Raw genomic sequence first — 16,158 nt, forward strand, 5'->3', positions numbered from 1 at the left:
GGCGCAAATAAGAAATGTCTTTGAATTGTAGGCTCTTAACTTAAAACTTTATGCCAACTTTACATTCGAATTCATTTTTTTTTTAACAGTTCATTTCTTTTTTTTAATTAATTTTATTTATTTATTCATTTTAGAGGGGGGGGAGAGAGAGAGAGAGAGAGAAAGAGAGAGAGAAGAGGGGGAGGAGCTGGAAGCATCAACTCCCATATGTGCCTTGACCAGGCAAGCCCAGGGTTTTGAACCGGCAACCTCAGCATTCCAGGTCGACGCTTTATCCACTGCGCCACCACAGGTCAGGCTCTAATTCATTTTTTATAAATATTTTTTTAATAATTATTTTTAGGTTTTATTTATCCATTTTTAGAGAGAGAGAAGCGAGAGACAGAGAGAGAGAGAAGGGGGAAGGAGCAGGAAGCATCAACTCCCATATGTGCCTTGACCAGGCAAGCCCAGGGTTTCGAACCAGTGACCTCAGCATTCTGGGTCAATGCTTTTATCTACTGCGCCATCACAGGTCAGGCTACACTGTAATTCTTAACATGGCCGTGGTTATTTTAACTTAAGAAACATTTTCAATTTCTTGCCATCAGGAAAGTTTTCAAAAGACTTTTCCTACTTGTTTCCTTGGTTAATTGATATGAGTTATAACATCAAGTACCTCGATTTTGTATAATTAGCCTGAAAAGCAGAGACCTGATAGCTCATATCATGTAATTTCTTTGCTGTTGGTGTAACACTGTTTTTAGAATCTAGATGGTTAAATTTATAGATATAATTTTTTAACTACCAGTACTTTAGAATTAAAGTAGTTAAATCATTACATAGAGATGCCCTGAATGCTGCCAAAGAGGTAGAACAGTACCACCTCTTTCCAGGCTACTGTTGATTAAAATGTTAATAAATATGTCTTCCTACTGGCAGGTTGTACTGGTCAGGATTCTTATGGTTGCAGCAATAGAAACAACCCAAACCAGCCAAAGCGGAGACAGGAATTTATAGCTTAGTTTAAAGTCCACAGTTGCAGCTGGCTTCATTTGTGGCTGTTTTCAAGGATCAAATGATCAGGGCTTTGGTTTTCCATTTCTCGGATGGGATCTTTCCACATGGCGATCCAGGTGGTGGTCATGGTAAACTGTGCAAATGGAAAAGAGTTCATTTTCTCTATTACTTCTAGAAAAAAATGTCGGAGATAGACCTGCTTTCTTAAAATCCATCACTCATTGAATCACCGTGACCATGCGGGGGATGCAGTGAGCCATCAGACCTTGATCAAGTGCCACACCTATGGTCAGGGAAGCAAGGAGCAGCTTGCTCGTCAGCCTCTAACCTTTCCACATCCGACACCCTTAGAGCGACCCATTCTTCTTGTTTTACTAGGACTCTGGGCTTTCCCTGTACACAGAACTTTAAGTGCTAAACCTGGGTCAGGGTAAACCAGGAGAGTTGGTTCCTCTTCCCCCATCACCCAAAGGAAAAGATGCTGTGATCCAAAGGTGGACGAAAGAGGGTGCTCGTTAGACTAGCTCGACAGCTACCAGTGTGCCCCAGAACCCAACTGCTGGTGCTTTACTGGCAGACAGATCTTATTTCTGATCATTTTAGCTCCCTGATTACTTTAGGATACTTATCAAAGGATTTTTTTTCCAGTGAAAAAAGCTGACTGATGATTGTTAGTCTGTCCATTTCTTATATCTGATGGAACTGAACCAAAAGTCTCAAACAACTGAAAGTTCCACCACGAACTCACCTCTAATCAGACTTTATTTGCACTCTAGTAGTCTTGTCATGTGCAATGAAAATATTAGCATTCCTTTGTAATGGTCATTTGAGAGTTTAGCTTTCAAATGAGCTACTTTATTAATAAGGAAGACATATGAAGAATCTATTCATTTAATCCCAGTTTTACCCTATATCATGCCATTTTTTTTTCTTAAAGAAAAATAACAATTCAATTGTAAGTTAGAAATTGATCAGTATCTAGTCCTGTGTAATAAAGCAAGCTTTTATTTTATTTTATTTTTTGGGACAGAGACAGAGAGAGAGACAGAGGAGGACAGATAGGGACAGACAGACAGGAAGGGAGAGAGATGAGAAGCATCAGTCCTTTGTTGTGGTTCCTTTGTTGTTCCTTGATTGCTTTCTCATATGTACCTTGACCAGGTGGCTACAGCAGAGTGAGTGACCCTTGCTCAAGCCAGCAACCTTGCACTCAAGACAGCAACCTTGGGCTTCAAGCCAGCAACCCTGCACTCAAGCCAGCAATCTCAGGGTTTCAAATCTGGGTCCTCAGCATCCCAGACTGACCATCTATCCACTGTGCCACTGCCTAGTCAGGTGCAAGTGGATTTTTTTTTTTTTTTTACAGAGACAGAGAGAGAGTCAGAGAGAGGGGGATAGACAGGGACAGACAGACAGGAACAGAGAGAAATGAGAAGCATCAATCATCAGTTTTTCGTTGTGGCACTTTAGTTGTTCATTGATTGCTTGTTCTCATATGTGCCTTGACCGTGGGCCTTGAGCAGACTGAGTAATCCCTTGCTCGAGTCAACGAGCTTGGGACCAAGCTGGTGAGCTTTGCTCACACCAGATGAGCCTGCGCTCAAGCTGGCAACCTGGGTCCTCCGCATTGCAGTCCGACGCTCTATCCACTCCGCCACCGCCCGGTCTGGCACAAGTGGAATTTTTAAATGTCACATCAAATATAATGGTTTCAGGAAATTATTGCTCAGTTTCCTCAAAAAGCAAGGGCCAACTTTTAAGCTTATTCACATATCCAAAACAATGTAAATTTGTATCAAAGTAAACATCTAATTATATCCTATACATTTTAGATAGGCTTCAGTTCATTAAAAATGTAATTGGCCTGACCAGGCAGTGGTGCAGTGGATGGAGCATCATACTGGGATGAGGGGGACCCAGGCTCGGGACCCCGGGGTCGCTGGCTCATCTGGTTTGAGCTGGGCTCACCGGCTTGGACCCGGGGTCACTGGCTTGAGCAAGGGTCTGCTGTAGCCCCGCCCCCTGGTCGGGACATATGTGGGGAGCAGTTGATGGGCAGCTAAAGTTCCACAAAGAAAAACTGAAGATTGATGCTTCTCATTTCTCTTTGTTCCTGTCTGTCTATCCTTATCTATCCCTCTCTCTGACTCTCTCTCCATCTCTGTATAAAAAAAAAGGAAGGGAAAAAAATCTTGAAGACTTAAACAAAAGAAAAAACATATACTGTGTTAGTGGGCCAAAAATTCATCATGGCAAAATGTGATTCTCCAAAAAAATAAAATAAATAAATAAAAATAAAATAAAAATAAAATGGTAATTGGAATACATCACTCAAATTAATTGTGGGGAGGACTTGGGTAGTTCTGGCTGTCAGTAACCTGAATAAAATCAGGTTTTTCTAAATTTCTTCTATTCTCACTGTTTCAAAACTTGCAGTTAAAACTTACTCCTTTTAACTATTGATTCTTATTCCCATTTGGAAATACAATTTTCAAAATTTAAAAAGTATCACAGTTAAAGACAGTGTTCTAGTCAGCGTCCAAAATGGTCCCCATCCTGTGCCTCCAGTTTTTCACGCCCTACTCCAGAGCCCTCCCACACTGTCTAGAGCTGACCTGTGTAAATAATGGGACTCTTGTGGAAATACTGGTATATGACTTCTGCGATTAGGTCTAGAAGACATGGTGACTTTCTCCTTGGTCTTGTATCACTCACTTTGCAGGAAGTCTGCTGCCATGTATGAAGAAAGTGAATTCTTCAACCCTCATCAAGCCTTCAGATGACTGAAGCTCTGTCTGATGTCTCAATTACAACTTCATTAAAGAAGCTAAGCTGAAACCATCCAACTAAGCTGCTCCCAAGTTCCTGGCCCACCAGCATCTTGGCAGTCATACGTATACATTGTTTGAAACTATTAAGATTGAGGTAATTTGTTACTCAGCAATAGATAAAACAGAAAATTAGACAGATACCAAGGTTTAAAAAACAAACTTTTCAATACTTTTTTTCCTTAGAAAAAATATAAAAGTACCATTTAGAACAGTGTGGGTGAACCTTTTTATAAAAACTGCCCACTTTTGCAGTGCTGGTCAACCTGGTCCCTCCTGCCCACTAGTGGGCAGTCCAGCTTTCATGGTGGGTGGCGCAAAAGTGGGCAGTTTTTATAAAAAGGTTCACCATCACGGATTTAGAACAAAACATCCAGTAAGAGGCAACTGAGCAGGGATTGATTTTATGGAAGTGAATGGATAATTTTTTTATCTTAAAAATGTTTTTGGCCCTGGCTGGTTGGCTCAGCTGTGGAGCATCAGCCTGGCTTGTGGAAGTCCTGGGTTTGATTGCTGGTCAGGGCACACAGGAGAAGCGCCCATTTGCTTCTCCACCCTTCCCCCTCTCCTTTCTCTCTCTCTCTTCCCCTCCCGCAGCCAAGGCTCCATTGGAGCAAAGTTGACCCAGGCACTGAGGATGGCTCCATAGCCTCGGCCTCAGGTGCTAGAGCAGCTCCAGTAGCAATGGAACAACGCCCCAGATGGGCAGAGCATCGCCCCCAGGTGGGCATGCTGGGTGGATCCCGGTCGAGCACATGTGGGAGGAAGTCTGTCTGCCTCTCCCCCTCTTCTAATTTTTATTTTAAAAAAAAAAAAAAAAAATTAAAAAAAATGTTTTTAAACAGTCTATCATGAGGTAGAAACCTTATTTTTGAAAATACCACTTTGGTATTTTCTTACTATCATTCTTACAGACTGGGCAAGAAATTGTACGTCACTGCAATGGCTCCCATTGATATTTTCAAAACCATTCTTACCGCAGTCAAACGCATCTTTGACATGTTTAACAGGAAAATATCACTGGACTCCCTGATAACATCAAAGCACCAAATTTGCCTATTGTTTATTGTACATAAAATTTTTTTATTTTTCTAGGCTTTTATGGAAAACAAGGTATTGGCTGCCATGAAAAAGTGGTATCTTATTTCTTTTCCTGATTGAATGCATGTGACAAAACCTTTTTAGGACTTAAAAATTCTGACAAGACTATCGCCATATAGATTCCAGGAACCAGCTGAACTGGCTTGGCTATAGTTGCTGAGCTCAGCCTGGCATTTCCTGCCTCTGCAATGAGATTCCTTCTTATTCCTGGGCTCCCTTCCCTGCTTCTCCTTGCTGAGTCATGCCCATGCTCCCACTCACCTCATTTGCTCCTATTGAAGAAGTTTCTCTTAAATCTGTCACATGGCCCTGGCCAGATAGCTCAGTTGGAGCATTGTTCCAAAGCACAGAGGTTGCTGGTTCAATTCCCTGTCAGGGCAGATGCAGGAACAAACCAATGTTCCTCTCTCCTTCATCTCTCACTAAAATCAGTAAATTAAAAAAAAATTTTTTTTAATCTGTCACATGAGAGTAATCTTTCCCATACTAAACTACACCCTTAAGAATAATCCCACGGAGGCCCTGGCCGGTTGGCTCAGTGGTAGAGTGTCAGGCTGGCGTGCGGAAGTCCCGGGTTCGATTCCCGGCCAGGGCACACAGGAGAAGCGCCCATCTACTTCTCCACCCCTCCCCCTCTCCTTCCTCTCTGTCTCTCTCTTCCCCTCCCGCAGCCAAGGCTCCATTGGAGCAAAGATGGCCCGGGCGCTGGGGATGGCTCCTTGGCCTCTGCCCCAGACGCTAGAGTGGCTCTGGTTTCAACAGAGCAATGCCCCGGAGGGGCAGAGCATCGCCCCCTGGTGGGCAGAGTGTCGCCCCCTGGTGGGCGTGCCGGGTGGATCCCGGTCGGGCGCATGCAGGAGTCTGTCTGACTGTCTCTCCCCGTTTCCAGCTTCAGAAAAATACAAAAAAAAAAAAAAAAAAAAAGGATAATCCCACGTTTATCATTGTAACATATACATGTTTGGAGTTATTCTCCCCAAGAAGAATTCAGGTTCTTTCTGAATATGAATTATCCTTTATAGAGCTTAACTCAAATTCTTAAAAGCGGTAGGAGATACAAAGGTATTTCCCAAATGAAGGTTACATGAACAACTCCGTCTGCACTACAGGGACACAGTGGGAAGCTAGGAGAATGGAAGCCGTTGGTGTACACAGTTGGGCAGAGCAGTCCCAACAGGCAGAAGGATAGAAACTCTACAACCCTGTCTCTGTCTCTATTTTAACTTCTAGCCCCTTTCTTCAACCAAGTATTCCACTCATTGGGAAACTGCCTTTGACATACTTACACTAGAAATCAGTGAGAAAATATTTACTTACAGAAATAATTTTACACCAAACATTGCTGGGACAGGTAGGTCTATTTTATCATTTATTAATTTCCAGAGCAATCAATGATGTTTTTTTTATGGAATCTTTTTACTTCCTAATGAATTTAAGTTTATCTTAAAAAACAAAAACCAAAACCTTTAGCCTGACTAGGCATTGGCGCAGTGGACAGAGCGTTGGACTGGGATGCTGAGGACCCAGGTTCGAGACCCCAAGGTCGCCAGCTTGAGCGCGGGCTCATCTGGTTTGAGCAAAGCTCACCAGCTTGGACCCAAGGTCGCTGGCTCGAGCAAGGGGTTACTCGGTCTGCGGAAGGCCTATGGTCAAGGCACATATGAGAAAGCAATCAATGAACAACTAAGGTGTCACAATGAAAAACTGATGATTGATGCTTCCCATCTCTCTCCCTTCCTGTCTGTCTGTCCCTATCTATCCCTCTCTCTGACTCTCTCTCGGTCCCTGTAAAAACAAAAACAAAACAAAACAAAACTTTGGTAATAGGTAATGGGATTTCATTTTATCCTACGTACAAGCTCTAATAACTTGGTCTGGGCCCAAACACCTAAGACTCCTGGATCAAGGACTGTCTTACTCATGGCACACTAAGCAGCATGAGCTCTATGTTTGCATTGGTTCCCTTTGCTACCAAATCTCATGGGGGTTGCAGTACAGGACAGAAACAGAATTGGAAAACTCTTTGTTTTATAGCGAGCAGTAAGCAAACCTGTTCTTTTTTCTGTAGGGGGACATTCTTTCATCGCTCAAGGGCTCTTGCTATAAACATAACCCTGAGAAGTAGCCCAGGTAGACGGTGGTCAGGGCCTTGCATTCTTGGCATATCCAACAAGACATACGCGATGACTCAAGGAAGACTATCTCCCTCAACGATTATTATTAATCACCTTTAGACCAAAACACTGAAGCTCCGAGAAGTGGATAGATAACTTCATTACATTTGCACAGCTAGCCTGACTGGTGGTGGATCAGGGGACAGAGCATCGTCCTGGGACGGTTGAGTTCCCAGGTTGGAAACCCTGAGGTCGTCGGCTTGAGCGCAGGCTCATCCAACTTGAATGCAGGCTCATCTGGCTTCAGTGCAGCTTGGGCATGGGCTCATCAGCTTGAGCGTGGGATTGTAGACCTGACCCCATGGTCACTGGCTTGAGCACAAAGATCACTGGCTTGAAGCCCAAGGTCTCTGGCTAGAGCATAGGGCCACTGGCTCAGCTGGAGCCCCCACCCCCGCCGTCAAGGCATGTATGAGAAGCAATTAACAACTGGAGTGCCATAATTACGAGCTGATGCTTCATCACTCTCCCTTCCTGTCTCTGTCTCTCTTGCTTAAAAAAAAAAAAAAGGTTACACAGCTAGTAATATCAGAACTTGAATTTTTGAATTCTAAACTGGTGCTCTATTTTCAACAGGCCTGCACTGTCTAGTATGTAAAATATTGTATTAATTATTTTTAATATTGATCATGTTTAAATGATATTTGGATATTAATTAAATATAATAGATAAAATTATTAAATATGACATTTGATAAAACATCACCTATACATCTAATAAATGTCATTTTTAAATCTTATAAAATATAGCGCACAGAGAGGTGTTGTAGAATTGGGCTCCTGAAACCTGTATAATTATGTTAGCCAGTGTCACCCCAATTAAAAATATAAAATAATTTTTTTTTTTTAGAGAGAGAGAGGGACAGACAGACAGGAAGGGAGAGAGAAGAGAAGCATCAATCCTTTGTTGTGGTTCCTTTGTTGTTCATTGATTGCTTTCTCATATGTACCTTAACTGGGGGGCTACAGCAGAGCGAGTGACCCCTTGCTCAAGCCAGCAACCTTTCACTCAAGACAGCAACCTTGGGCTTCAAGCCAGTGACCCTGCGCTCAAGCCAGTGACCTCAGGGTTTCAAACCTGGGTCCTCAGCATTCCAAGCTGACCCTCTATCCACTATGCCACTGCCTAGTTAGACTCATAAAATAGAATTTATATATTACTAAATATAACTTATTTTTCTTTTTTCCTTTTAAAAATACAGGGTGGGGCAAAAATAGGTTTACAGTTGTTCACATGAAAAATAATACAATGATCAATAACTAATAATATAAGAATAAACTGTGTCTGCATACTCACAATTGTAAATGTACTTTTGCCACACCCTGTATAGCTACTTGAAAAACTTAAATTACGTACATATTTTTAAAATTTTTATTTATTGACTAGCGAGAGATGAAGAGAGAGAGAGTCAAGAATATTGATCTGTTCCTGTATGTGCCCTGACCAGGGATCGAACTGGCAACCTCTGTGTTTCAGAAAGATGCTCTAACCAACCAAGCTATCCAGCCAGGGCTAATTATATATATTTTATTCTCACATATAGATTTCTATTGGATAGCAGTGCAATAGACCTTAACTCTTTTATCCCTTACTCTCCTTTTAAACCTTTGTTCTTAACTATTTTTGTTATTAGTTATAACATACTTATAGTAAATTTACCACATATTAATCTTAAGTGCACATCTTGCTGAATTTTTACCTATGTATATAGTGCTATAATCACCACTCAGATCAAGATATAGAACAATCCCATCACCACAGAAAATTCTTGCAGGTCCTTTCCAAGTCAGCACCCACTGACTCCCATTCATTGTGATAACCACTCTTCCAACTTCCATAGCCATCAATACTTTCCCCTGTGCTAGAACTTCATAGCAACAGAATCAAAGTGTATATACTCTTTTGTGTCTGGTGTCTTGTGCTCAACATGGCTTTTCTGAGCTTCATCCTCATTGTTGAGTGTTATTTTTTTTACTGCTTTGCAGAGTTCCACTGTGTGACAATACCATAATGATCTATTTGCCAGTTGGTGAACATTTGGGGTGTTTCCTGTTTGAGCTAATATGAATGAAGTTTGGTCTGAACCTTCATGTGCATATCCCTCTTAAGCTTTGAGAAGGAATTGTGATCTATCTTTGGGAGGCCATCCAATGCCCCCATTCCCACTCTACCTAACCCAGTACCCTTCTTGATAGATATTTTTGAAATTTGGTCTCCAGTTGACAGTGTGGTGATTTGTTTCTCGGTGTTTGTATGGAAAATAAAGTCCGGTTTCAGAACAAAGCCCACTCAAAGTTTCCACTATTATCACAAATAATAAACAAATAGGTCAGGAAGTCAGTCTCCTGTATTTAAATTATCTATTTTAGTCTTGTTGCCCGTTAAAAATAGACTTGTGCTCCCAGATATAGTTTAGTGACTGATTATGAAGGAATGTAGATGTTTTCTACACTATTTTGTTCCCTAATATTCCTACCCATTTCCTTCACCGCCTGATTCTTTTGTTTTTAAGAGGAATTCAGAAAAAGGTTCTAAGTGAAAATATTGTATAGATATCTAAAGAAAGACTGTGTGTACACAAGAATTATTATTATTTTGGTATAGTTAATCCAAACTTCTGTTTTCATTTTCTTTCCCTTATGATTATTTGGGAGATCACAGAAGCCAGATATTCTGGGTTTAAATCATGGGATCTGAAATTATGAACAAGCCTGACCGGGTGGTGGCGCAGTAGATAGAGCATCAGACTGGGATGTGGAAGGATCCAGGTTCAAGACCCCAAGGTCGCCAGCTTGAGCACGGGCTCATCTGGTTTGAGCAAAAAGCTCACCGGCTTGAACCCAAGGTCCCTGGCTCCAGCAAGGGGTTGCTGGGTCTGCTGAAGGCCCACGGTCAAGGCACATATGAAAAAGCAATCAATGAACAACTAAGAAGTCGCAACACGCAACAAGAAACTAATGATTGAAATCATGAACAAGACTGGAGATTTATCCTCTGAGCCTCAGCTTTCTCTAAAATAGGGATATAATACCTTCCATACAGGGTTGCCTGGAGTATTAGAAGACCTAACATGTTAAACTGAACTCTGTTGGCAACAAACAGCCTTTGTGAAGCTCAGTTCTCACTGGACCCAGGCCTTTTCCCTGCATGAGCTACTATTTGCATTTTTTACTGCCTCTCTGATAATTTGGGCATCGTCAGGCAGCTGTCTGCCAAGCTTCCTAAGCTGTGCAGTCAAGTACTCCAGAATGCTGCAGCAAAACCACCATGAACAGGGTATTTTACATCTTAAAGGGAAACAGTGGCATCTGTGAAACATGGAGTGAACTACTGGCTCCAAGGAGTTCACAGTTTCAGCATTAAATTGTGATACATTTCTTTCCCTCATACCATATCTTTGCAAGGCTGTGTTTTCTGAGGTTGGTCTGATAAAAAGCAAGTGCTGCATGAAAATCAATGTACAGCAGGGTGACGAAGGCAGTATCTAGCCTGACTCCAAGGCTGGAGCAGTTGCGCAGTGACCAACAGGCACAGGCATCTCGCTAATACGTAAGTGTGGTCATTTAAGAATTTTTTTCTAAGTATCTTTTTCAAATTTATGTGTATTTTTTTCATATACCTAATAAGATGTTAGGACATGAATACTCATTAAGTGTTTGGATCTTACTATCCAGTAAGTGGGTTTTTTTGTTTTTTGTTTTATGTGGTTTTTTTTTTTTTGGTCTAGAGGTATGTGAAAAAACAAGATAATAAGAGTACTGTGAACTAGAAACTTTGGAAACTTCGTGGTCTAATGATATTTAACCTAGGACAGACAACAGCAATATAGAGAAATATGTAGATTTTATAGTAGGTATCTAATGATAATAACAAATGTTAAATGAAAAATAGTTAAGGCCCTAGCCAGTTGGCTCAGTGGTAGAATGTTGGCCTGGCGTGCAGGAGTCCCGGGTTCGATTCCCGGCCAGGGCACACAGGAGAGGCGCCCATCTGCTTCTCCACCCCTCCCCCTCTCCTTCCTCTGCATGAAAATCAATGTACAACAGGATGACGAAGGCAGTATCTAGCCTGATTCCAAGGCTGGAGAAGTTGCGCAGTGACCAACAGGCACAGGTATCTCACTAATATGTAAGTGTGGTCATTTAAGAATTTTTTTCTAAGTATCTTTTTCAAATTTTTTTCTAAGTATCTTTTTCAAATTTCTTCCCCTCCCACAGCCAAGGCTCCATTGGAGTAAAGTTGGCCCGGGTGCTGAGGATGGCTCTGTGGCCTCTGCCTCAGGCGCTAGAATGGCTCTGATTGCAACAGAGCGACGCCCCAGATGGGCAGAGCATCGCCCCCTGGTGGGTGTGCCAGGTGGATCCTGGTCGGGCGCATGCGGGAGTCTGTCTGACTGCCTCCCTGTCACCAACTTCAGAAAAATACAAAAAAAAAAAAAGTAGTTAAGACTACATCTTGTAGCCTGACCAGGCGGTGGCACAGTGGATAGAGCATCAGACTGGGATGCAGAGGACCCAGGTTTGAGACCCTGAGGTCGCCAGCTTGAGCACGGGCTCATCTGGGTTGAGCAAAGCTCACCAGCTTGTATCCAAGGTTACTGGCTCGAGCAAGGGGTTACTCGGTCTGCTGTAGCCCCACGGTCAAGGCACATATGAGAAAGCAATCAATGAACAACTAAGGTGTCGCAACAAAAAAAAAGAATGATTGATACTTCTCATCTCTCTGTTCCTGTCTGTCCCTATCTATCCCTCTCTCTGACTCTCTCTCTGTCTCTGGGGGGGGGGGGAAGACTACATCTTGTATATAAATGTGTTACTCTCCAAAAAACCACTTTTTAAAATATTGATTTTTAGAGAAAGAGAGGAATGAAGAGAGAGAAAAAGAGAAAGAGGGGGAGGGAGGAAGAGAAAGAAAGAGAGACAGAGGAAGAGAGAAAGAGAGAGAAACATCAATTTGTTGTTTTACTTATTTATTCATTCATTGGTCGATTCTTATGTTATGTGCCCTGAGTGGGGGGATTGAAGCTGCAATCCTGGTGTATGGGGAGGATGATCTAGCCAACAGAATTACCCAGCCAGGGCAAGAAACCACTTCCATAATTCACTAAGTCCTACACATCCTTAAAACTAATTAAAATACAACCTCTTCCAGGAAATCCTCTCTGATTTACAATTCTCCCGCCTCACATTATCAGTGCCATCCTGATAAAGAGCCTCTCGGCTAGACTTCCAAAACCCTCTGCCCACCCAGTGGTGGGATTAAAATAATTTAACAACCGAAAGATAGTTTATTATTTCATACATTAAATACTTAAATAAGATTAATAAAAGAGGTACACAAAACTAGATTGTTATGTTTTAAAATATTAATGAAAAAATATTAAATGATACCTGACAAAAAACAATAAAACTGTTATTTAAGATATTTCCAATGACAGTTTGACACTTTTTTTCTTTATGTTATATGTTTGTTTACTAAAGTAACAAACGCGAGGGAATTAAAATGTAGTGTTTCATCAAAGGCATAATGAGTTATATGAAATGAATAAATAAATATTACAAGCATAGTTCCATCGAATTTTTTTCACCTATGGTCAGAATGAACATTACTACAGGCACTTATAATACGCTGTTGCACAGATGAACGTTAAAAAAGAGTAAGGAATGTTAATTTGTGATTTCCACACTGGACGGCTGCCCAAGCGCCCACCTTAGAGAGAACCCCGATTACAAGTGCCACTTTAACAACCGGTTCACCGAACTCAACAAAAAATTAGGTATCGGTTCTGCTGAACTGGTGCGAACTGGCTGAATCCCACCACTGTGCCTACCTATCCTAGCATCCTAGAAATGTTGATCTTCCTGTCTCTGTTTGAGTTTGTTGTGGGTGGAGACCAGATCTAATAGATTTTGTATCTGGTACAGTGTCTAGTACATAGTGCTTAGAAGATATTTGTTGATGAGTTAATGAAACACACAGAGGGTATATATAGGTAATAGTAAGCACTGTTTACTAAGCATTTCACAGGTATTTCCAGTTATTCAAATCCCATCATATTATCTTGTAACTTGGAGACTAATTAGTTATAACTTAAAGACCATCTAGTGCGACTTGACCAGGTGCGGGTACAGTGGATAGAGCATCAGCCTGGGATGCTGAGGTGCTGAGGACCCAGGTTCTAAACCTCAAGGTCGCCGGCTTGGGCGCGGGCTCATCTGTCTTGAGCATAGGATCAGAGACATGACCCCATGACTGCTGGCATGAGCCCTCAGGTCACTTTCTTAAAGCCCAAGGATGCTGGCTTGAGCCCAAGGTTGCTGGCTTGAGCAAGGGGTCGCTGGCTGAGCTGCAGCCCCGGGCCCCCAGTCAAGGCACATATGAGAAAGCAATCAATGAACAACTGAGGTGCCACAACTATGAGTTGATGCTTCTTATCTCTCTCCCTTCCTGTGTGTATTTCTGTCACCAAAAAAAGAAAAAAGAAAGACCACCTAGTGCGATTCTTGGGTTAATGGAGACAACACAGGAGTAAGAGCAGCCATCACTTTTGGTCATAAGGACAGGAAGGGTTGAAGCTAGAATCCAGTGCTCCTACGTTTTACTTTTTCTATAATACATATTGCACCTGGTCACTGACAAGTAAAGTGTAAACTTCTAATGGATAGGACCCTCTTTCTATATTCTTCTGCAACCCTTTACAAACAGAACCTTTAGGTACCCAAGGAATAGTAAACACAGTTTACTTGCTTGAGATCCAGTTTCAGAGAAATTATAGTCAATTAAAGATGGAAGAAACTTTACAACATAATACAATGTGAAACAGAAACAGAATAAAATCTTCAGAATAAACACAGAAAAGAGTTAGGTTTCTTTGAATTTGGAATGTATGATTGTTATCATTTTGTTATTGTGAACCTTTCAAGTGCCCATTTTCATTCACCTGTTCAACTTAAATTGATTGAAAGCCCATTGTTTGACAAGTACTATCTAAGGGAAAACAAATGATCTTGGAGCTTTCTGTGTAGTAGTGGAGATGGTATTATACAGATAATTAATATTATTATTTTAAAATTTATTGATTAATTTTAGAGAGAGAGGAAAGGAGAGACAGAAACATCAATCTGTTCCTATATGTGCCCTGAAGAGGGACTGAACCCACAACCTTGGTGTATCAGGACAATGCTCTAACCAACCAAGCTATCCAGCCAGGGCTATACAGATAATTATTAAATTACGGTAGGAAATAATTGGCGGAAAGATACAGAGCGCATTAAGAATGTATTATAGACCAATGATTTTCAACCTTCTTACACCTGGAGACTGGTGAAAATATAATTATTTCGGGGACTGCTAAGACAGAAATCACCTTAAGCATAAGCAAATCTGAGTAACATCATTGGGTCTATAATCTTCAAACATTAGGATGGTTAACTCTTCGCAGACCAACGCATAATTTCTGGAGACCAGTGGTGGTTGAAAAACACTGTAGTAGACCACTTTACATCCACTAAAATGGCTAAAACGAATACATCCTACCATACTAAATATTGTGGAGGATGTGGAGCAGCTGAACTCTCAAGCCCTGATGGTGGGAGTGTAATATGGAGCAACTGCTTTGGAAAAACACTTTGGCAATTTCTTCTAAAGTTAAACATACACTTATAAGACCTAGTAATTACAGTTGAAGGGAACCAGAGTTTTGTCTTTTGGGATAATGGTTTTTAAGCTGGTTATTAAATCTCAGAATCTTTGACTTTTACCCCCTTTCCTGCATAAGAGAATCAGATGGAAAACTCGTTCCAGGAGAGAAATCTTATCCTCAGCTTAATCTGCATGGAGTATGGTAGATGGGAGGGTGTCAAGCAGGGGCCTGTTTATTCGGTTTTCTAATGTGTCTCACTGTTTCTGAGTTGCATAGCAAAAGTTAACCTGCCCTGTGTTCTGCTCTTTCTCACCTACAAATGGCCCATTCTCACTTTTGAAATCTCAGATCCCCTTCTCCTTTGTCCAAAATGACATATATAGCCAATTTAACCTCATTATTTCTGGAATTTTATTGCTTATGTGGGTGTGTGTTAAAATTAGTTTTCTTCTGTTAACTTATTAGCCCAGCTAGAAGACCTTAAAAGGTGGGAGGAAGGGTTTATTATTTTTTCGCCCCCACAGTCCTTGCTATTTACCCAAAAGAAATAAAAACAATTGTCCACACAATGACTTGAACATTGATGGTTTTAGCAATCTGGAAACAATGCAAATATCTGTAAAGAGATGAATGAGTCAACAACTGTGATGCTTTCATACAATGGATAATATTCAGCAGTATGAAGGGAGTACTAACCCTGGCAGGGTGGTTCAGCGGATAGTCACTGTTGGGTGCCCCGAGGTGTTGGTCAGATCCCTGCTCAGGACGCATAGCAGAACCAACCAGTGAGTGCACAACTAAATGGAACTAAGAGGAGCAATAAAAAATAATGCTTCTCCTCCTGCCCCCACTACACACACAAATGAGTGTGTGTGAGGGGGAGATTATTTTTAAAGGGACTACTAACACACCAACACCACGGGATGAATCTCAACACGGTAAGCTAAGAAAGAAGCCAGACTCACCAGACTCAAGAAGAGTACAGACTGTATGAGCTATGTAAACTGAAAGAACAGGAAAAACTATGCCAAAGTTATAGATATCAGATTAGAATTGCCTGGGGAGCCAGCAGTTATTGCCTGGCAAGTTCTTTGGAGTGTATACACTGGTGAATATACACTTGTCAAAACTCAGGCTGTACACAAAATCTGTGCATTTTACTCTATGCAAAACAAACTTCAGCTTTACCAAAAAAAAAAAAAAAATAGCATTACGTGGTTACCCAACCAGGGGTGGTGGTGGCTGGAAAAAGAGGTCATCGTAGCTTTTATTTCTATTTTTTAAATGAAGGAGTGTGTTGTACCAGGTTAAAAAAATGGCAGTGGCTGGTTAAGAGGGGTTCCAAATACCAGATACTTTCCCAAGTATTGATTTTAAGGGGAGAGAAACTGGGAAACGTTCTATATTTTACCGA

This window comes from Saccopteryx bilineata, chromosome 10 (assembly GCF_036850765.1).
Source record: "Saccopteryx bilineata isolate mSacBil1 chromosome 10, mSacBil1_pri_phased_curated, whole genome shotgun sequence".
NCBI lineage: Eukaryota > Metazoa > Chordata > Mammalia > Chiroptera > Emballonuridae > Saccopteryx > Saccopteryx bilineata.